Source organism: Nycticebus coucang, chromosome 9, assembly GCF_027406575.1.
Source record: "Nycticebus coucang isolate mNycCou1 chromosome 9, mNycCou1.pri, whole genome shotgun sequence".
Classification (NCBI taxonomy): domain Eukaryota; kingdom Metazoa; phylum Chordata; class Mammalia; order Primates; family Lorisidae; genus Nycticebus; species Nycticebus coucang.
In genome coordinates, this window is record NC_069788.1 from 49,723,124 (window position 1) to 49,744,474 (window position 21,351).

Genomic DNA, 21,351 nt, shown 5'->3' on the forward strand with positions numbered 1-21,351 from the left:
GATTGATACACAAAAGACAGCCCACACCTCTTCAAGCAGCCAGTGAAACATCTTAATTTCAATCTGTACAACCTAAAGAATAGTTACAGTTTTCTGTTGTACAAAATAGTTACACGGTGTACACAAATACACAATAAGCAAAACAACCTTCATGGTCAGATAACTTAGGTCCCAGCTACCTGGCAGCATTTGTCATTATAACAGTTTTGTGTCATCCACTATTTCAGAAAGAGACACAATACTATTGTTTGTTTGTTTGTTTTTAGAGACAGAGTCTCACTTTGTCACCCTCAGTAGAGTGCTGTGGCATCACAGTTCACAGTAACCTCCAGCTCTTGGGTTTAGGTGATTCTCTTGCCTCAGCCTCCCAAGTAACTGGGACTACAGGCGCCCTCCACCACCCGCCACCCTCAATATATGGGGCCAGCACCCTGCTCACTGAGCCACAGTGAGTACTATTGTTTTTAATGGATTTGGGTGACAGTCGCCAATTTGTACACTGAACTCAGTTCCCTCTCAGTTTAGTCTTTACCTCCTTTCAAGTTCTTTAAGCGGGGAAGAGAGGAGAAAGGAAAGTCCAGTGAGGAGCTGCATGCTTAACCCTATGTAGTACACTACAGCAAGCAGGGATGAGAACTCTTGGAAGTAGGGGTGGAAAGGCACACAGCTCCTCATCACGAAATAAACCATTTCTCAGGTATCTGCCAAGCTGTATGAGGTCCCGGTATATCCACACTAATTCTCTGATTAACATTTATTACACCCAACTAAGAGATTTCTTTAAACCAAAAGCACATGAGTGTTTAATGCTGGAAAAAAAGAGATAATGGCATGTGTCAAACTCACATCTCTGCAGCAAGCAATGAAATGGATGACTGTGGAGTTGGATCCTCCCTAGAATGTCTTCTATGGTCTGTCTAATTCACACATAGCAGCTAGTTCTGCAGGAGGGCATAGGTACTACGTGTTGGGTCCTGAACCCTGGGATGTTGGCTGGACTGGGGGCTGCATGGTTCCCTGTGGCTGTGTAGTGGCAAAGGGGAAACCGGCCTGCAGTTGGGCCTGCAATTGGGTCAGCTGCTCAGGACTGGCCAGTCTCTTCTGTAGATTGTTTTCCTGCTCCAGCTAGGAATTTTTCTCTGTTCTTTGATTTGCTCTTTCAGGACCTTCACTTTCTCTATAACCACATATATCAAATGGCTTTTCACCAGATCTGTAGTTTCTTTGGTTTTGTTGTCAATAGCTACCACACTTGCACCAGAGGAGGTTTAAGTGACTCAGACTTCATCTGTGGAGTTGCCCATACCTGTGGCTGCTGAACAGTGAAAGCTCCTTAAACCATTTTATAAATAACGGTTCAGGGCAGTACCCGTAGCTCAGTGGATAGGGTGCCGGCCACATGCTCCAGGGCTGGTGGGTTTGAACCTGGCCCGGGCCTGCTGAAAAAAAAAGGAAAATAGCCGGACGTTGTGGCAGGCGCCTGTAGTCCCAGTTACTTGGGAGGTTAAAGCAAGAAAATCACTTAAGCCCAAGAGGTTGAGGTTGCTGCGAGTTGTGACATGACGGTACTCTACCGAGGGTGACCAAATAAGACTGTGTCTCAAAAAATAATGTAATAACAGTTCATATTAGGAAGACACAGTGGTGTGAACTTTGTAGAGAAAGGCAGTCTTAGACTTGGTTAGATTATTGGAGAGAACTGGAACCCTTTCTCATTAAAAACAAAATATGAAGAAGAAAAGATGTGTTGAAATGGGTTGAATGAGGAGGTACATAGGATTAAGTTTGGCTGTATATCATAGAAGATAATAAGTGGCTTAAACAAATTAGAAGTTTATTTCTCATATAAAAAATGTTTGGAAGTAGACTTACCAGCATCTGATAGTTTATCAAAGTTGTCTGGCACTCAGTTTCCTTCTGACATATTCTGACATCACTAGGCTATGGACCTCTGGATTATCAAGTGGCCTAGATATCAGGACTTGAATTCTATTAATAGCTGTCATGCAGCAAAAGGACTGAAGAGGGTGAAAACATCTCCCCCTCACTTTTTTTTTTTTTTTTTGTGAGACTAGAGTCTCACTTTGTCCTCCTGTTAGAGTGCTATGGCCTCATTAGTTTGCAGCAGCCTCAAACTCTTGGGCTCAAGCGATTCTCTTGTCTCAGCTTCCTAAGTAGCTCAGACTACAGGTGCCCGCCACACACTCAGCAGTTGTTTCTAGAGATGGGGTCTCGCTCTGCCTCAGGCTGGTCTTGAACCTGTGAGCTCAGGCAATCCACACGCCTTAGCCTCTTAGAGTGCTAGGATTACAGGTGTGAGCCACCGCGCCCCCACCTTCACTCCCTCCCTTTTAAGGAAACTTTTCAGAAATTCTGTCCCACCCTTCTGTAAACCCCAAGATGTAATTTGTTCATTCTTGCTAAACTTTTAACTACCAATTTCCTGCTTACACTAGTCTGGCATTCTCCCAGCCTTAAGTAGAAGACTCACCTTGTGTCTTTTCTTGTGATCATAAATGTTTGGGGATGTATGTGCTACTTATGTGTTCTCTTGTACTTTGTGAGTACAAAGCACTTTGGAATCAGCTGCTTTTCGGACCCTTCCTAGAAGTAAAATGTTACACCAGGCACAGTTCCTCATGCCTGTAATCCTAGCACTCTGAGAGGCTCATGAGTTTGAGACCAGTTTCAGCAGGAGTGAGATCCCATCTCTACTAAAAATGAAAAACTGAGGCAAGAGGATTGCTTCAGCCCAAGGTTTTGAGGTTGCTATGAGCTGTGATGCCATGACACTCTCCCAAGGGCAACAAAGTGGACTCTGTCTCAAAAAAACAAACAACAAAAACAAAAAGAACAGTAAAATGTTAGCCTGATGCTTTCAATGTTTCCAAAGAAAATTCGCCTTGAGTTCCAAATCTCTAAAGGGGCCTGGATGTACACAAAGGAAAGCAAAAGACAAGGGAAATATAATGGGACTCCCCTTTTTTAATTGAAGTTCTTTAGGTACCTTTTAATCGACTGCTATGAATTTGGGTGCTGGTTACATAGGGGTGTTCAGTTTTGCTTTAGGAACCTTTTTTTTTTTTTTGAGATGAGAGTCTCACTCTGTCACCTTTGGTAGAGTGCCATGGTGTGATAGCACATAGCAACCTCAAACTCTTGGGCTGGAGCAGTCCTCTTACCTCATCCTCCCCAGTGGCTGGGACTATAGGTGTCCGCCACAATGCCCAACTGATTTTTCTATTTTTAGCAGAGACGGATCTCGTTTTTGTCCAGGCTGGTCTTGAACTCCTGACCTACCCGCCTCACCCTCCCCAAGTGCTAGGATTATAGGCATGTGCCTCCATGCCCAAGCCACTTTATGAACATTTGTTGTGATTTATGTATTTTCATGAATATGCTTTACTTAAACTAGTTTATAAAAAGTTCCTTAGGGGCTGCCCCCATATACCAAGGGTGGTGGTTTCAAACCCAGCCCTGGCCAAACTGCAACAAAAAATAGCCAGGCATTGTGGCGGGTGCCTGTGGTCCCAGCTACTTGGAAGGCTGAGGAAAGAGAATTGCCTAAGCCCAAGAGATGGAGATTGCTGAAACTCTGTCTCTAAAAAAAATTTTTAAGTTCCTTAGAAGATTTTTTTTTTTTTTTTTGTAGCCACTTTATCCCACTCAGTAGAGTGCTGTGGCGTCACACTGCTCACAGCAACTTCCAACTCCTGGGCTTAAGCGATTCTCTTGTCTCAGCCTCCCGAGTAGCTGGGACTACTACTGCCTGGCTATTTTTTTGTTGCAGTTTGGCCAGGGCCGGTATGAACCCACCACCCTCGGTATTTGGGGCCATCACCCTACTCACTGAGCCACAGGCCCTGCCCTTAGAAGATTTTACCTTTTTTTTTTTTTTGTAGAGACAGAGTCTCACTTTACCACCCTCGGTAGAGTGCCATGACGTCACAGGACTCACAGCAACCTCTAGTTCTTGGGCTTACGCGATTCTCTTGCCTCAGCCTCCCGAGTAGCTGGGACTACAGGCGCCCACCACAACACCCAGCTATTTTTTGGTTGCAGTTTGGCTGGGGCTGGGTTTGAACCCGCCACCCTTGGTATATGGGGCCAGTGCCCTACTCACTGAGCTACAGGCGCCGCCCAGAAGATTTTTATCTTTTTTTTCCAAGCTCATAATAAACTATAATAAACAGCTAGTGGCCTTACAGACCATTAACAGGTTTTACTGTTTTATAGTCTGACCTTCAATACCAACATCAGGCAAAGTCAGTGTTGTTCATATTGTTTTGTTTCAAAATGGTAAGGGGTTACATGGATCGCTTCTGTAATGCTTCAGTCTGGTCTGTAGATGTGCCCGTCACCCGAACAATGTTCATTGTACCTATTAGGTAGGTTTTTGCCCCTCCCCCTTCCCTTGATTTCTACTAAGTTTTACTTCCCTTTGTGCACATGTGTTTTGTTCCAGTTTACAAGTGAGTACATGCGGTGTTTGTTTTTCCCTTAAGATATTTCACTTAAGAGAATGGTCTCTAGTTCCATCCAGATTGTTGCAAAATGTTATTAATTAATCTTTTCTTATGAATACTCCATGGTATACATACATCACATTTTAGTAATCCACTCATGAATTGATGAGCACTTGGATTGATTCCCTGTCTTTGCAGTTGTGAATTGTGCTGCAGTAAACATTGCAGTGCAGGTGTCTTTTTGATGAAGAGTTTTTTTCCATTGGGTAAATACCCGGTAGTGGAATTGCTGGATTGAATGATAAGTCTGCTTTTGGTTCTTTGAGGAATCTCCATACTGTTCTCCTTAGATATTGTACTAATTTGCAGTCCTACCAACAGTGTACAAGTGTTCCTTTCACTCTGTGTCCTTGATAGCACCTCTTGTCTTTGACTTTTTTTTGTTCTTTTTGTAGAGACAGAGTCTCTCTGTACCGCCCTCGGGTAGAGTGCCGTGGCATCACACGGCTCACAGCAACCTCTAGCTCTTGGGCTTCAGTGATTCTCTTGCCTCAGCCTCCCGAGCAGCTGGGACTACAGGCGCCCGCCACAACGCCCGGCTATTTTTTTGTTGCAGTTTGGCCGGGGCTGGGTTTGAACCCGCCACCCTCGGCATATGGGGCCGGCGCCCTACTCACTGAGCCACAGGAGCCACCCGTCTTTGACTTTTTAATAAAAACCATTCTAACTGGGTTAAGGTGATAATCTCATTATGGTTTTTAATTTGCATTTCCCTGATGATTATTGATATTGAGCATTTTTTCATATGTTTATTGGCTGGCCCTTTGTCTTTCCTCTTTCAAGAAGCTTCCGTTTATGTCTTTTGCTCACTTTTGTGGGGCATTTTTTTTTTTTTTTTTTGACAGAGTCTTAAGCTGTTGCCCTGAGTAGAGTGCTGTGTGTCATAGCTCACAGTGACCTCCAACTCTTGGGTTCAAGCAATCCTCTTGCCTTAGTTTTTCTATTTTTGGTAGAGACGGGGTCTCGCTTTTGCTCAGGCTGGTCTCAAACTCACGAGCTCAAGGCATCTACCTGCCTTGGCCTCCCAGGGTGCTAGAATTACAGATGTGAACCACTGGGACCAGCCTTTTTCTCACTTTTGAATAGGGTTGTTTGATTTTCTTAATGATTTTGCTTGAGTTCTTTGTAAATTCTGGATATTAACCTTTTATCAAATATGTAGCTTATGAATATTTTTTCCCCATTCTATAGGTTGTCTATTTGCTCTGTTGTTTCCTTAGCTGTGCAGAAGCTTTTTATTTGAATCATATCCCATTTATTGATTTTTGTTGTCGGCCATGGTTGCCATTGGGATGTTAGTCATAAATTCATTGCCTATACCTATATCTAGACAGGTTTTTCCTACATTTTCCCGTAGAATTCTTATAATTTCCATGCCTTAGATCTACATCTCTTATCCATCTTTAATTAATTTTTGTGAGTGGTGAGAGGTGGGACTCTTTCATTCATCTGCATGTGGCTATTCAGTTTTCCCAGCACCAATTACTGAATAGGGTTTCTTTTCCCCAGTGTATGTTGTTGTCTGCTTTGTCGAAGATCAGTTGGTTGTAGGTAGATGGTTTTATATCTGGTTTCTCTTTTCTGTTCCATTGGTCTTATGTCTCTGTCTTTGTACCAATACCATGCTGTTTTCATTACTATCCCTGTAGTATAGTTTGATGTCTGATAATATGATGCCACCAGGATTTGTTCTTTTTGCTTAAGATGGCTTTGGCTCTTTAGCTCTTTTCTGTGAAGTATGCCACTGGTAATTTGATAGTGGTTGCATAAAATTTGTAAATCACTTTGCGTAGTATGGATATTTTAACATTGTTGATTTAACCTGTTGATTTAGCCTGATATGTTTTTCCATTTGTATCTTCTGTGATTTCATTCCTCAGTTTCATAGTTCTCCTTGTAGAGATCATTTCATTCACCTCCTTGGTTAAGTAAATTCCTAGGTAATTAATTTTCTTTTTATTTATTTATTTGAGACGGAGTCTCACTATGTTGACCTTGGTAGAGTGCCATAGCGTCACAGCTCACAGCAACCTCAGATTCTTGGACTTAAGTGATTCTCTTGCCTCTGCCTCCCAAGTAGCTGGGACTACAGGCACCTGCCACACCGCCCAGCTATTTTTTTGTTATTGTTGTCATTGTTGTTTAGCAGGCCCTGGCTGGGTTCAAACTCACCAGCCCTAGTACATGTGGCTGGTGCCCTAACCACTGAGCTATGGGCACCAAGCCACTAAGTAATTCATTTTCTTTGTAGCTATTGTGAATGGTATTGAGTTTTGATTTGATCCTTGGCTTGACTGTTATTAGTATATAGAAATACTACTGGTTTATGTACATTGATTTTTGAATCCTGAGACTTTGCTGAATTTATCAATTTTAGGAGAGTCTTGGTGGAATGTTGGGGTTTTCTAGATAGAAAATCATGTCATCACTAAAGAGTGATAGTTTGACCTCCTCTTTCCTGATTTGGATACTCTTAATGTTCTTTTGCTAGATTGCTCTGGGTAGGACTTCAGTGCTGTATTGAAACTAAGTGTGACAGCTGGCATCCTTGTCTTGGTCCAGTTCTTAGGAGGAGTGCTTTCAGCTTTTCAGTATGCTGTTGGCTATGGGTTTGTCATACATGGCTTTTACAGTTCTGTGATTTGTTCCAGAGGGTTTTTATTATCAAAGGATGCTGGATTTTGTCAAATGATTTTTCCGTACCTATTGAAATAATCATATGGTCTTTGGTTTTTCTTTGGTTAGTGTGATGACTCTCATTTATTGATTTACTAGGCAACATATGTTGAACCATCCTTGCATCCCTGAGATGAAGTCCACTTGGTCCTGGTGGGTTATTTTTTTGATGTGCTAGAATTTTATTGAGGATTTGCTGGTATTGTGCTCAGGAGTTCCACAAAGACCACACTACCAAACAAGTTAAATTTAAGGAGGAGTCCTTTTACTGAAGAGCCAGCCAATGACTGCCTCGGTGTCCCAACATGAGGTTTCTGAGAGCAGCCTTAAGTGTTTAAGGGGTTGGGTTTTTAAGGCTTGGTCTGCATCCTGGTTGGCATGCAGGCTATCCAGATGCATCCGGGTAGGGTTACAAGCAAGCATTGTACAGAAGCAGAATGTTGCTGTTAATTAGTCATATGTCATACATCTTTGTTTTAATATTTTCCCCCCATACATCTTAGTTTCAGTACTTTCTCCACCTGATATTGTTTGAAGGTCAGTCCAGGGACAGTTGGTACCTCCCGGTTCATTTCCCAGGAAGTTAGCCAAGCAAGAAACTGGGAATGAACTAGAAGCAAGAAATCAATTAGTACTTTCTCATTTATCTTGGTAGTGAACTAGACTTATTTCATTTTGTTGAGGGCTTGTGGTCCAGAAATTTGCCAGGAGTTAACTGGTATTTTTCTACTTTAGCCTAGGCCTAAAGTATTTTACTGAGGATTTTTGTATCTGTATTCATAAGGGATATTGGTTTGTAATTTCTGTGTGTGGGGGGGCTTTTTTCACTTGGATATCAAGGTGATACTGGCTTCATAAATTGATTTAGGGAGGATTCTTTCCTTCACACTATAATGGAGTAAGTTTTGTGTTATGGGTACCAGGTCTTCTTTGTAGGTCTGATAGAATTCATATGGGAATCCATCTGATCTAGGGCTTGGGAGGTTTTTTATTACTATTCCATCTCACTGTTATTAGTCTATTCAGGAGTTCTCTTTCTTTCTGGTTGAGTGTTGGGAGGTTGCATGTTTCCAGGAACTTGTTCATTTCTTCTACGTACTGTAGTTCATGTGAATAGGGATTTCTGTAGCATTCACAGATGATATTTTATATTTCTGTAGTATCAGTTAATGTCACCTTTTTCATTTCTGATTGAGCTTATTTGGGTCCTTTCCCTTCTGTTCTTGGTTCATCTAGCAAGTAGTCTGTTAATTTTGTTTGTCTTTTCAAAGAACCAGCTTTTTGTTTTGTTAATTGTTTGAGTTGGTTATTTTCTAGTCCTTTATTATTTCTTTTCTTCTGCTAGTTTTGGGTTTGGTTTGTTCTTCCTTTTCTAGTTCCTTGAGGTGAGACACAAAACAGACTATTGTGATCTTTCTGTATTTCTGATGTAGGCATTTAATTAATTATTGACAGAGTCTCACTCTGTTGCTCTGGGTAGAGTGCTGTGGTGTCATGGTAGTTCACAGCAACCTCAATCTCTTGGGCTCAAGACATCCTCTTGCCTTAGCCTCCTAAGCAACTGGGATTACAGGTGCCTGCCATGATGCCTGGTTAGTTTTTCTTTTTCTACTATTTTTTAGTAGAGACATGGTCTCATTCTTGCTCAAGCTGGTCTCAAACTCCTGAGCACAAGCAATCTACTCACCTCGGCTTCCCAGAGAGCTAAGATTACAGACATAAGCCACCATATCCAGCCTGATATAGTCATTTAAGGCTATGGATTTTCCCCGGAGGAATGCTTTTGCTGTGTCCCATAGATTTTGATAGGTTATATTCTCTTAGTTATTCAAGGAATTTTTTTATTTCCATCTTAATTTCATTATTGACCCCATAATTGTTCAGCAGTATATTATTTAATTTCCATTACTGGTATATTTTTTAGTATTTCTTTTGTGATTGACTTATAGTTTTATTCCACTGTGGTCTAAGAAGACACATGGTATGATTTCAGTTTTTTAAAATTTGTTCAGATCTGTTTTGTGACCTAAAATGTGATTGATTTTTGAAAATGTCCATGTGCTGCTGAGAAGAATATGAATTCTGTTGTTTTGGGATAAGTTGTTCTGTAAATATTTGTTAGGTCCATTTGATGTAGAGTTTGGTTTAAGTCCATTGTTTCTTTGTTTTTGGCTTTGATGATTTGTCCAGTGTTGACAGTGGAGTGTTGATATCCCTGATAATTACTATGAAGATATTTATTTCTTTGCTTAGCTCTAGGAAAATTTGCTTTATATATATCTGGGAGCTCCTGTGTTGGGCATGTATGTATTTAAGATTGTTATGTCTTCCCATTTAATTGCTTCCTTTACCCTTATACTATAATGACCCTCTTGGTCTTTCTTTACCTTTGACTTAAAGTCATTTTTATCTGCTTTTCTTTTGATTTCTATTTGTGCAGAATATTTTTTTCCATCCTTTCATGTTGAGTATGTATATGAACTTGTGGTTTAGATGTGTTTCTTGGAGACAGCGGATACTTGCATTGTGTATTTTCAATTCAGCCAGCCTGTGTCTTTTGAGAGGAGCATTTATTAATTAATAGCATTGATGTATGAGATGTTGGTCTCTTCATCCTGTTTAGTTAGTCACCTTATTGCTTTGTTTTACCTCTTGTTCTATATTTTTATAATAGTTGTGAGTTTGTGGGGGTAAGATTTAGGTGATTTTATACTGGTGGGTATCTTTTGTCCTGATGGGTATATAGCACTGTGCTGAATGTTTTGTGCAAGGCAGGCCTGGTGATGGCAAATTCTCTAAGTGTTTGCCTGTCTGAAAAGACTTAATTTCATTTGAACATTTGAAAATATTCATCAACTGTGAAACTTAGTTTTGTTTTTTTTTGTAGAGACAGAGTTTCACTTTATCACCCTCGGTAGAGTGCCGTGGCGTCACACAGCTCACAGCAACCTCCAACTCCTGGGCTTAGGCGATTCTCCTGCCTCAGCCTCCCGGGTAGCTGGGACTACAGGCGCCTGCCACAACGCCCGGCTATTTTTTGTTGCAGTTTGGCCGGGGCTGGGTTTGAACCTGCCACCCTCGGTATATGGGGCCGGTGCCCTACTCACTGAGCCAGAGGCGCCGCCCTGAAACTTAGTTTTGCAGGATGAAAATTATTGGCTGGTAGTTGTTCTGCTTGAGTCATTTGAAAAGGGGCCCCAGATACTCTGTCTTACGAAGTTTTCACTGAGATGTCTGCAGGTAGCCTGATGGGCTTTCCATTGTAGGTTATTTCATGCTTTCGTATTGCTGCTCGCAGAATTTTCTCCTTCATTTTAACTTTGGCCAAGTTGATTATTAATGTGTCTTGGAGGTGACCTATTTGCTATGACTCTTCCCAGTGTTCGATGTACATCATGTATCTGTATGTATGAATTTCTGGCAGTACTGGAGTGTTTTCCTCAATTACTTCCTCAAATAGGTTTTCCATGCTTTTAGCTCTTTCTTCTGCTACTTTCTTCCGCTACTGTAGGGATATCTATAATTGAAACGTTAGTTTATACCTCATTGTCCTATATCTCATTGCTTGGCTTTTCTTTTTTATTTATTTCGTTTATTGAGACAGAATCTCACTTTATTGCCCTTGGTAGAGTGCCATGGCGTCATAGCTCACAGCAACCTCAAACTCTAGGGCTCAAGTGATTCTCTTGCTTCAGCCTCCCTAGTAGCTGGGACTATAGGCACCCACCATAATGCCTGGCTATTTTTGTTTTAGCAGGCCCGGGCTGAGTTTGAACCCACCAGCCCCGGTGCATTTGGCTGCTGCCCTAACTACTGAGCTACAGGCGCCCAGCTAGCTTTTCTTTTTTAAATAAAATGACATTTATTATGAACTTGGTAATCAGTATATAATTACATTTGCATTTTAATTTTATATGCGTAAGATCACAGCCAAGATTGACCACAATTTCAAATTTTATCACCAGCTACTTTTGTTATTTTATCACATTTGAAAATATTCATTGTTACTACTTTACTTCAAATAGTGACCTATAAATTCATTTAGACAATAACAAGTGCCTTTTCTCTTTTGTCAGAATAATAAAAAATAATTAAATGATATGCTAAAGATCCTTCACTTTTCAATTATGCCCTCTGCATTAAAAACCTGTAATACATTTTCCAATTAATTTTCAAGTCTTCCCATAACCTCTCTGTTCAAAGAAATAACATCTTTAAGATAATCTGGGCTCAGTGCCCATAGCACAGTGGTTACGGCGGCTGGCAGGTTCGAACCCAGCTCGGGCCAGCTGAAGAACAATAATAACTGCAACCAAAAAATGGCCAGCCATTGTGGCGGATGCTTGTACTCCCAGCTATCTGGGAGGCTGAGGCAAGAGAATCACTGGAGCCCAAGAGTTGGAGGTTGCTGTGAGCTGTGACACTACGGTACTCTACCAAAGGTGATATAGTGAGACTCTAAAAATAATAATAATAATAATCTGTATGGGGCTGGTGGGTTTGAACCCAGCCCGGGCCTGCTAAACAAACAAATAAAAAATAGCTGGGTGTTGTGGCGGGCTCCTATAGTCCCAGCGAGTAGGAAAACTGAGGCAAGAGAATCACTTAAGCCCAAGGGTTGGAGCTTGCTATGAGCTATGATGCCATGGCACTCTACCGAGGGTGACAAAGTGAGACTGTGTCTCATTTGAAAAAAAAAGGATGCCAGTATGTTTGGCTGGGCACCTGTAGCTCATTGATTAGGGTGCTGGCCACATGCAGTGTGGCTAGTGGGTTTGAACCCAGCCTGGGCCTGCTAAAACAAAAAATAGCTGGGCATTGTGGCAAGTGCTTGTAGTCTCAGCTACTAAGGAGGCTGAGGCAAGAGAATCGCTTAAGCCCAAGAGTTTGAGGTTGCTATGAGCTATGACGCCCTGGCACTCTACTGAAGGTGACAAAGTCTCAATTAAAAAAAAAAAGAAAGGATAATCTATGTGACTACTTTTTACAAGTCAAAAACTGATTCATGAGACCTTATTACCAGAATCACTAATTTTAGCGAGTCTTTTAATATGTTCTGTATCAGTTTGGTAATGTCAGTTATTTAGAGACATTTTAAATATAACAAAATGTTTAACTTCATCAATTGCCCATTAACCTACCAAAGTCATTTAATGATGTTTATGTTAGCTATTTCCACTGATTTTGGGGAGGCTCTTCCACTAATAGCTCCCATGGTTTCTATTGCATCATTTTTCTTGGCAGACTTCATTCATTTTCAGCCTGAATTGCCTCTTATTTGGCCACCCTGAAGTTGGTCTTCCAATTTTTTAACATCTAGTTCTGTTTCACCATAGCTAGCTTCTCATTTATAATCTGTTCTGCGTATTTTCTTCTTTCTTTTTTTTTGACACAGCAGCCTCAAACTGTTGGGCATAAACAGTTCTCTTGCCTCAGCCTCCCAAGTAGCTGGGAATACAGGTACTTGCCATAACACCTGGCTATTTTTAGAGATGGGGTCTCACTCCTGTTCAGGCTGGTTTTGAACTTCTGAGCTCAGACAATCCATCCGCCTTGGCCTCCCAAAGTGCTAGGATTACAGGCATGAGCCACCACGCCTGGCCTTTGCCTGTTTTCTGTATGCTGTGTTTTTAGGGATTTGCTCAAGAACATCAAGAATCTTTGTGCAGTATTTTTAGCCTTTCATATGAACTTTCACATACAGCCAATCACACAAGGCCAATAGTCTTCTTCAGCACACTCGCCATGGCAGTGCCAGTGACTCAGTAACCTGATCAGCCTTTTTATTACTCCTCTGACTCTTTGAATGACTGGGTTATCTTGAGAGCCTTGTCTTCAAACTCAGAATTCTTTATTCTCTTTGGCTTCGCTTGTCATTAAAGCTTTCTGCTATGTTTTGAAATTCCCTAAATGACTCCTTCATTTCTTTAATTTCTGTTATATCTTTTCTTATGTCATCTAGCTCTCTAGTGACTTTTTCATTTTTTTAATTGATTTCCTAAAATATTTTCTTGGTTTCTTACTTGTGTTCCCTTGGGAGCATTGAACTTTTTTTTTTTTAATGTTGCCAGGGTTCTTTTGCTGCTTTCTTCTCATCTGGCTTCTTTTCTCTCAGCTCTGGGTTGATAGGATTGCAGAGCATGTGTTCTTCTTTGCTAAGGACTCTCTTGAACCAAGCGCAGGATTGGTGACTGCTCAGGGCTGAGGGTTCCCAAGTGGACCTTAAGAAGGTTCTGCCAGCCCAGTGGTAGTGGTGGGGGTTTTGGGGTATGGAACAAATCTGGAGTCTCAGGCAAAGGTGCAGGCCCATAAGTGCCTTGGAACTAGAGGGACAAATCCTCAGACTTGGGCATAGCCAGAGCTTCAGAGCTAGCCCTGAGGATTTGGGGGGCAGAGCCACTCATATTAGGTGTTTGTTCCACCAGTATGAGAATACTTATACCCAATTGTGCAGGCAGGGGTTTGTTTCAGCAGCCCAGAGTCTGCACAGGTAGACTGGAGCTGCTGGTCAGCCAAAGTTCTTCCCTCACACCTAGGGTCCACTGAGGCAGCTATCCCAGGCTATCCATCTAGAGCCTGTGGCATCCTCTGTTTGACTCCTATGCTGGAAAGGAGGTGCTCTCAACTCCGAGTCACAGGGCATGGCATGGGGTAGCATCTTTCCCTCCCCAGGGAAAGATGTTGCAAAGGATACGGCTGGAAGGTTGGGTCCCGAGTGGTCCTTACTCCATGCACAAGAGTGATCAAGATGGTATGGATTGCAGAAACCTGGGATTGATAGATAGCATATTATCTGCTGCATCTTCTGTCCAGTGGAATGGTTCTGTATAGTCTCTGAGCAGCTCCCCAATCAACTCAGAGATCTTCAGTGGAAGAGGGAGCTTCCCAGCTCTAGCTGCCTGTAACTTCTGTTTTTCTCCTAAAAAGCAGTGTTCCTAGGGTTGCTTCATCCTGTTGTTTTCACCTCTTCTCAGTGGGGTGAGTTGTATTGGGACCCCCATTTTAATCTGAATCAGTAGATAATCCTATAAGAATCAGCCACAACCTGTTTGAGTTGGAGATCCTGTAATGAGCTGTAGAGTTATTCTCCTTGTCAATGGTTGGTGCTTGCAAGAAAGAACCAACTGCAGACATCTTCTTTTGGCCTATAATAAACTCCAGTACCTCAGGAGAAGCACTTGAGTGCCCCAGGCTTTAGAGGGGAGGTGTGGCCTGTAGCTCCCAGGGGATTGCTTGTTCTCCACCACAGCATAGGTGGGTAGAGGAGCAAGGCTGAGTGTGGTTAGGTTAGGCAAGCCTGGAAGACTTTGCAAAGCCTAGGCAGGGCTCAAAGGTTGTTTTTCTGGTTTCTAGCAGAAACTACTGAGAGGAGGGTCAAAGCAGGCTTCAGATGAGGATGACTACTCATGAGGAGGGGGTAGTGATTCCCCATCTGGCTGACTGTGAGCTCTGCTCCTCTTCTCTTGTATTACCCTTCCCTGCCCCCCTCCTAGTATCCTGTTGCAAACAGATGCCTGAATGTACCACACATGATTGCTATGGTACTGTGGGCTGGGAACTTTGCCTCTGGAGGACCCTCCCTAATCTGACAGCATGGCTTTTCTATAAAGATGCTCTTCTGGATTTCCATGTCTCAGACCCCCACTCTGTTCTTCCATCAGCTGGGCCATGTAGACTCCCTCTCCTCACAAATCCAGCTCCTAAATCTACCCCCTCCCACCCTGTGTTCTCTAGCAACTTGCTTGAGGCCTGGGGGCACAGGACCTGGCCTGTGTGTCTGACCCCCTGGCATGCACATCTAGGAAATGATAGCAGGCAGGGAGCTCACAGTTCAGGCACCTTGGATCCACTGCAGGTTATCTAGGGGAAAGATGTGGGCCCTACTCTCTAGATTCAAACCTTAGACTAGAGGGTGTGTCAGCTGGGGAAAAGCAACCACTCAACAAAATTCTCAGCTCAAACTGCTCTCCCAGTTGCAATGAGTGGGGAAGGGCCAGGCAAGGATAAGAGTTTGAATGAAAGACAGCTCTCCAGCCTCTTGGGTCACTCTTCTTGGAAGAGAACTCCACACAGCATGCCTCTGGGATCATACATATTCTCCCCACATTCTCCCCATAGTTGCTGTGTTGCTTGGGCTCATGGTGGTGGAAAAGCTTCCAAGTAACTTGATAGCCTGCTGATCACTGAAGGAATGTGGGAAGGAGAAAGATTCTATCCCTTACCTCTTCACTGGGCTCTGAGCCTCACTGGGTTTGATCCTCACCAATATATTTTTTTGCTTTTTTCCTCTTTCCTATTCCATTTTTGCTTTGCGGTTTACTTCTGTGAGGTTGCTGGCAGGGTTCAGTTTTTCTTTCTCTGACCTATACCTGCGCTGTGTCTTTTCTCCCCTCTTCTTTACCTGAAACCCTTCCCTCCAGGACAGTCCGGTAAGCAATGTCTTTAGTTGGCCATCTTGCCCCCTCTCTCAATGTTGTTGAATAGTGTCAAAGAAAATATTGAATAGTCTCCTCATGATGACACCAGAAATTTTTCAGTTGAATTGATAATAGGGAGCTTCTGGTGATCTTGGCTATGGAAGAGATGATGAAAATGTAATTTGGAATATTTTACTTAATAATAAATGTCCAGATGGCTAGGACAAAAAAGGGACCAGAGGCAGAGATATCAGAGAAGAAATAGATGCTTGGAATGCCTGATCTAGACTAAAAACCAAATTTACAAATGAAGTCCAGGGAAATCCAGTCTAAGAGCATGTTCAGCAGTAGCCAGAAGTTTGGTTTGGCTATGACTTGGGTACCTGAAGGGGGCCCTGCCTTCTTTCCTTCCTTACATGAGGTGATGCATGCATGGGGTTGGGGGATCAGCGGGCAGGTAAGGACCTTGTCTAGTAAGAAAGAAATAGAGTGAGAAAAAAGGTGAAAATTGAAATGGAAGAGAAAATAACTCAGACATTAAAAACCTACACAGTGGTGGGCGGTGCCTGTGGCTCAGTGGGTAGGGTGCCAGCCCAATATACCAAGGGTGGCAGGTTCAAACCTGGCCCCGGCCAAACTGCAACAACAACAACAAAAAAAAATAGCCAAGCATTGTGGTGGGTGCCTGTAGTCCCAGCTACTTGGGAGGCTGAGCAAGAGAATCGCTTAAGCCCAGGAGTTGGAGGTTGCTATGAGCAGTGTGATGTCACAGCACTCTACCGAGGGAGATAAAGTAAGACTCTGTCTCTACAGAAAAAAAAAAAAAAAAAAAAAAAAACTCTGCACAGTGGGGACCGCCTGTAGCTTAGTGGTTAGGTCGCTGGCTACATGCTCTGGGCCTGGTAGGTTGGAACCTGGCCCAAGCCTGCTAAACAAAAAAAAAGTAGCCAGAGCTTGGTGCCCGTAGCTCAGTGAATAGGGTGCTGGCCATATACACCAAGGCTGGCTGATTAGAACCTGGCCCAGGCCTCCTAAAACAGCAATGACAAATGCAACCAAAAAATAGCCAGGCGTAGTGGCAGGTGCCTGTAATCCCAGCTGTTTGGGAGGCTAAAGCAAGAGAATCGCTTAAACCCAAGAGTTTGAGGTTGCTATAAGCTATGAAGCCACAGCACTCTACCGAGAGTGACAAAATCAAACTCTGTCTCAAAAAAACAAAGCAGAAAGAAAGAAAGAAAAAACTGCACAGTAATATAGCTATATAGTGCTGGATAGGGTATTTATGTTTCAATGAAAATTATGAGTTTTGGCTCACCGCCTGTAGCTCAGCGGCTAGGGCGCTGGTCCACATACACCAGGGCTGGCAGGCTCAAACCTGACCCAGGCCTACCAAACAACAATGTCAACTACAACAACAAAATAGCTGGGTGTTGTGGCGGGCACCTGTAGTCCCACCTACTTGGGAGGCTGAGGCAAGAGAATCCTTAAGCCCAAGAGTTTGAGGTTACTGTGAGCTTTGATGTCATGGCACTCCACGAAGGGTGACATAGTAAGACTGTGTCTCAAAAAAAAGAAAAATATGAGTTTTGAAGTCAGACCATCAGAAGATCAAATCTAGAAATCTAGTCACTTAATAGTTTTTTTTTTGTTTGTTTTTTTTTTAGAGACAGAGTCTCACTTTTTCGCCCTTGGTAGACTGCCATAGCATCACACAGCTCACAGCAACCTCCAACTCCTGGGCTTAAGCGATTCTCTTGCCTCAGCCTCCCAAGTAGCTGGTACTACAGGTGCCCGCCACAACACCCGGCTATTTTTTTGTTGCAGTTTGGCCGGGGCCGGGTTGGAACCCGCCACCCTCGGTATATGGGGCCGGCGCCTTACCGACTGAGCCACAGGTGCCGCCTGTCACTTAATAGTTTTAACTAGTCATCTGGGTGTGGTGGCTTATGCCTTGTGTAATTGGATACCGAAGCAAATCACTAGCCGCACATCGTGGCAGGCGTCCATAGTTCCAGTTACTTGGGAGGCTGAGATAAGAGAAGCTCTTGAGGGCAGTGATGATATGGCTGACTGAATCCAGCTTTCCACAGAGGCTCCTGTCCAGAAGGAGAGTTAAAGGACAGAAATTTAGCAAGTAACCTGGTGGATTAGAGCTGCACCAAGAGAGAAGGTTGAAGAACGCACATCAACCCCCCTGAGGCAAGCTGCGACCCCAAGAATACAAACAAAAGGTACAGAATCCATCACCAAGTGAACGGGAGTCCCCTCCCCCATGAGAACGGCTCGGAGTGCCCCACAAACAAACGAGCCGAGTTCAGAGGTCCTCCCACTACACTCCATGGGAGAGACCCTCTAAAAACTTGATCTACCTCCCCTACTAGGGTGCCACGGCATTCACCTGCCAGGCATAAAACTATATAAAACTGTATATATTCACTACCTGCAACTCTGAGCTCCCAGCACTCCCCTCCACTTTCACTCTGAGGTCTGGAGGACTGTTCCCCCCAGGAGTCCAGATTCTTGGGAGACTTCTTGAGGGGTGTGGACAGGGCCTAAACTGCAGCTTGTCAGTGCTGACTCTACGACATGGGAGTGAGGAGAGGATGGTCGGCTGAGAGGGAACCACACTGGAGCGGCGGTGCCCTGAGGCACAGAGCATCAGCCGTCTTTTGGCAACAATAGGCTCACTCCTGGATATTCCAAAGCCACACCCCCTGTTTCCCTGGGCAACCACTATGGAGCAGATGTGGGATGGAAACGCAGGCCCCGTGAGTAAAGGGTTTGCCTGAGGCAGTACCTGCCCAGGTAGAGTGCGGGGACTAGAAATGCACTGCACAGAACTGGGAAGTTCCCAGGGTGGGGCTGACCCAGAGGACCGCTTTACTGACCCTAAGTTGCACCCGGCCCTCAGGGGATCGTCAGCCTATAAAGGAAGACAGGTGGCTAGAACTGACAGCTAACCGAATACAAACCTGCAGGAGCAAAGACAGGGCTTGAGGTGCAGGCTCTGGGAACTCAAAACAGCTTCTCTTCTGCAGGGAAATTTAGCAGGGACACAAACAAATTCCCACAAAGTTGTTTTGTTCTGTTCTGTCAGTAACATCAATAAAGGGTGGGGCTGGAACTGAGTGAACACGCCCCAGCCTCCATCAAGCACCCGAGGTTGTCATGCCTCACCTCCCCCTGCTAGATAGAGGCAGAGCGCAGTGGTCTGGCTGAGCAGAAGTAAATTTCCTTGTGATGCAGGTGCAAACCCCTGGAGTATCTGTTCACTACAGGCAACTGAGTCACAGCCCTGTGGGGCTATCAGTGACTGGTTGTGACAGAGTTGCAAGGTGGGGAAGGAGGCATCAACCTTCCCAGACTGATCTATTTGCTGGGTGGGTCCTCCTGACTCCACAGAGCACCAGAACAAGGCATATCTGAGTAGTCACCAGACTCCTGCAATCCCGTTGCCAGAACCTTTTAAACTCTCCCACCTGAGACAGGTGCTGACTGAGACAATTGATTTGGACGTTTTGAACTAAGCCAATCGCCTGAGGACTATTCAGGTGGTGCCCTGGGTGTGTGGTTGTAGGAAGGTTTGATTTTCCTTTTCCAATTGTTGCCTGTGGGGGGTGGGGTGACTTAATTGCTGGTATTTCTCCACAGCTGAGACTTCAACCCAGAGTGACTGTTTCACTGAAAACAAGACAGAACCACTTAGCCCCACCACACCAAACAGGTCCCAAGTTTCTTAGGCCATAGCACTGTCCGGCTCCTCGACAAAGCTCCAGGGGAAAAATCAAATGGTGTAAAACAATCATGAGGCGGAATCAGGGGAAAAACTCTGATAACATGAATAACCAGAATAGATCAACCCCCCCAAGGAAGGATATGGCAGATGTAACTGAAGATCCCATTCATAAACAGCTGGCCAAGATGTCAGAAATCGCATTCAGAATTTGGATTGCAAACAAGATTAATAGAATGGAGGAAAATTTGGAATTAGAAATTCGAGGAGCAAATCAAAAGTTGGAATTAGAAATTCGAGGAGAAATTCAAAAGTTGTCTCAAGGATTTAACGAATTTAAAGACAAAACCACCAAAGATTTTGACGCACTGAAGCAAGATTTTGCAGCCCTCAAAGATCTGAAAAATACTGAGAAGCACTCAGTAACAGAGTGGAGCAAGCAGAAGAAAGGATTTCTGACATTGAAGACAAAGCCTTTGAATGCTCCCAAACTCTCAAAGAGGAAGAGAAATGGAGAGCAAAATTGGATCATTCTCTCAGAGAGCTCTGGGACAATTCGAAGAAGGCTAATATCCGCCTCACTAGAATCCCTGAAAGTGATGAAGTGGCCTCGCAAGGCACATAGGTAGGCCCTTCTCCATGAAATTATGAAAGAGAATTTTCCAGACATCCCAAGAGATTCTGAAATTCAGATAGCAGTTTCAGAACCCCAGCACGACTCAATCCGAATAAGACATCCCCCAAGCATATCATAATTAACTTCACTAAAGTTAATATGAAGGAGAAAATTCTCAAAGCAGCCAGATGTAAGAAAGCCATTACCTACAAAGGGAAGAATACTAGAATGACTGCAGATCTCTCTGCTGAAACTTCAAGCCAGAAGAGGGTGATCATCGACTTTTTTTTTTTTTTTTTGTAGAGACAGAGTCTCACTGTACCGCCCTCGGGTAGAGTGCCGTGGCATCACACGGCTCACAGCAACCTCTAACTCTTGGGCTTATGCAATTCTCTTGCCTCAGCCTCCCGAGTAGCTGGGACTACAGGCGCCCGCCACAACGCCCGGCTATTTTTTCATTTTGTTGCAGTTTTTGGCTGGGGCTGTGTTTGAACCTGCCACCCTCGGCATATGGGGCCGGTGCCCTACTCACTGAGCCACAGGCGCCACCCTGGTCATTGACTTTTAATCTCCTAAAGCAAAATAACTTTCAACCCCAGATCCTGTATCCAGCTAAACTGAGTTTCATTTGTGATGGAGAAATTAAATACTTTAATGACATTCATATGTTGAAGAAATTTGCCATAACCAAACCAGCTCTTCACAATATTCTCAGACCTATTCTCCATAATGACCAGCCCAATCCTCTACCACAAAAGTAAACTCACTCACAAACTTTTGATCAAACTCCAACTTCCACAGTGGCGAAAGGATTAAAAATTTCCACTGGGGCGGCGCCTGTGGCTCAGTCGGTAAGGCGCCAGCCCCTTATACGGAGGGTGACGGGTTCAAACCCAGCCCCGGCCAAACTGCAACTAAAAAATAGCTGGGCGTTGTGGCGGGCGCCTGTAGTCCCAGCTACTCGGGAGGCTGAGGCAAGAGAATCGCTTAAGCCCAGGAGTTATTGTGAGCTGTGTGAGGCCACGGCACACTACCGAGGGCCATAAAGTGAGACTCTGTCTCTACAAAAAAAAAAAAAAAAAAAATTTCCACTGGACTTTTGAGAAATTCGATACCCAAAATTTTACCAGACTTATCAATATTCTCCATTAATGTGAACTGCTTAAACTGTCCTCTAAAAAGGCACAGGTTAGCTGACTGGACACAAAAACTCAGACCAGATGTTTGTTGCATACAAGAGTCACATCTTACCTTAAAAGATAAATATAGACTCAGGGTGAAAGAATGGTCGTCCATATTTCAGGCAAATGGTAATCAGCAAAAAGCAGGTGTTGCAATTCTATATGCAGATACAATAGGCTTTAAACCAACAAAAGTAAGGAA

The 21,351-nt window shown here is 43.6% G+C and overlaps 2 pseudogenes; both read right to left on the reverse strand.

The window, feature by feature from the left end:
* Window positions 1-960: 960 nt before the first annotated feature.
* LOC128594695 (TSC22 domain family protein 1-like) lies at window positions 961-1,262 on the reverse strand (annotated as a pseudogene).
* A 10,579-nt stretch (window positions 1,263-11,841) lies between these two features.
* LOC128593182 (NADH dehydrogenase [ubiquinone] 1 alpha subcomplex subunit 5-like) lies at window positions 11,842-17,850 on the reverse strand (annotated as a pseudogene).
* Window positions 17,851-21,351: the final 3,501 nt, after the last annotated feature.